Source organism: Chinchilla lanigera, unplaced genomic scaffold, assembly GCF_000276665.1.
Source record: "Chinchilla lanigera isolate Chin_1 unplaced genomic scaffold, ChiLan1.0 scaffold00100, whole genome shotgun sequence".
NCBI lineage: Eukaryota > Metazoa > Chordata > Mammalia > Rodentia > Chinchillidae > Chinchilla > Chinchilla lanigera.
The window spans coordinates 6,280,194-6,282,315 of NW_004955501.1; the positions used below are offsets into that span (position 1 = coordinate 6,280,194).

Here is a 2,122-nt window from a genome sequence, read left to right on the forward strand (position 1 = left end):
AAAATCAGCTAATGTCTAGAGTGAATCAGGTAATATCCAGAGTGAAAACTCACCTAGTTTATTTTCTTTGGCAGTGCAGGATGTGAAACCAAGGGCCTCACACATACGAAGCCAGTTCTCTACCCCTGAGCTACATTCTTGGCGCCTGGCCTAGTTCTGAGAGATTTCCCCTCAGAATGTAACTGAGGACACATAACATTCACTCCTGAAACTAGAGAAGTCTGCAGAGAACCAGGACTGCTGATGACCCTCTATACAACAGCAGCCCGATATTTATCCTACAGACGTTTCTCCAGTGCCGTCATCATTCTGGACAGTGGGGGCTTCCAGAGGGCCTGGCTGGTAAGGACCCTTATGCAGAGTGGGCCGCAGTCCAGATGTTGTCACTGTTAGGCCTGTGACATTAAGCAAGGTTGTTCAGCTTCTCTGGACCTTTTTCCTTAGTGTGCAAAAGAAGTGGTTGGAATACATGATCTCTAAATCTCCCCCAGTGCTGGGATTTTTCAGTGGCAAGCACATGGTGTACCTGTTACTGCTAAAATCTCAACTCCCACCAATGACCATGGTGAGAAAAGGACAATGGACCATGCACGCATGGTGATTCTTCTCTCAGCTCTCATTTGCAGCCTGAGATAGGGGAGTTGAAGAATTCCATGTAGGCTCTGCCCTGTCCTCTGCTTCCAACGAACCCTAACCCTGACACAAGGGTGACCCCAAACAGGATCTTTTGGGAAGCTTGTAATAAGCTATGTGGTCTGCAAAATTGGCAGAAGAGAGATTTCCCAGTAGGACCAAACATGCAAGATTTCCAAAAGAATCACTTGCACAGTTTGTTAGGGTAAAAAAGAGATGTTTACAAGGTCAAGAAGTATGGGTTGCTGTCATTGTGATTGCATTTGGAAGTTGGAAAGGCATCTTTGGTTCTGGGTCAGGGAGAAGCAATTTACTTAGCTAATGAAAAGTCTGGGACTTGTCTGGGCCTTGTTTCTCTTTATTACATGACCTTTTGGAGCTGACTATACTCCCTGTTTCGAGCAAATGATTTTACATCAGGGTGTAATTTAATGCCCATCTGTTTTTTGGGCAGTGGGAGAAGGTATCCGGGGGACTGAACCCAGAGCCTTCACAGTGAGCTACACCCTAGCCATTTTCACTTATTTACTTTTAAAATTTTGAGACAAGGTCTTGCTAGGTCACAAATTCCTGAGTTTGGGCTCAAACTTGTCATCTTCCTGTGTCAGCCTCCCAGAGTGCGAGGATTACAGGTGTGTGCATCTGACCGCCTGTTTTTGTCTGATTAAAATCATCTTAGAGTTATGGTTTGGAAAAGCTACCTTACACAGATTGTAATTTAAACATATTTTTCATCCAGAGTCAACCTGATGCACCAAACAGTCTAGCAAGTGCCAACTCTGACCTCAGTTCTGTGAGATCACGAAGAGGAATGAGGATTGTAGTTGTCCCAAGCTCTGGGTAAGGAAAGACAGGACAGGAATCCATCACCCACATTATATTGATGGTGCCACTTATGGAGAACCTGATAATTTTTACCTGAAACTGAGGTTCACTTTATGTGAAATACGGTGAACAAGACTGAGGGTTTGGGGACTGGCAAATCTAAGAAGGATTTCTTAGCTCTGAGAACTTAGTTCTTAGAATCCTGTCGTTTTCATTATAAATCTCTTCTAAAACTTGTAATGCCCAGACTCCCTCTAGGCAACATCATCTCTAATTATAGCTCCCCTGAGTCACTGGAGGCTTTTAAAACCAGAATGCAGAGAGACAGATACGCTATGAAAACAAGCTTATTTCACTGGGGGTGTAGCTCAGGGGTAGAGCATTTGACTGCAGATCAAGAGGTCCCTGGTTCAAATCCAGGTGCCCCCTGTGCATTCTTATTTTTTCTAGAAGAACATGGATTGACCTTAACTTTAGATACTATCTTCTGTGCCTCATGGTTATCTAAATAGCTGATGTCCCCCACATTCTTAGTAACTGGCAAACACCAGTCTAGGCTCTTTACCTTCATTACCTCTTCCATTTATCACTAAAACTTCGTAAGGCATATTATCAGGTTTTCCACTTTGTATCAGAAGACTGGGATTCAAAGAAGCTCAGTAAC

The 2,122-nt window shown here is 43.7% G+C and overlaps 1 non-coding gene across 1 annotated transcript; it reads left to right on the top strand.

Moving 5' to 3' along the window:
• The first annotated feature begins 1,815 nt into the window (after nucleotides 1-1,815).
• Nucleotides 1,816-1,887, top strand: Trnac-gca. Its single transcript has one exon. It is a non-coding gene; the product is annotated as a tRNA-Cys (tRNA).
• Nucleotides 1,888-2,122: the final 235 nt, after the last annotated feature.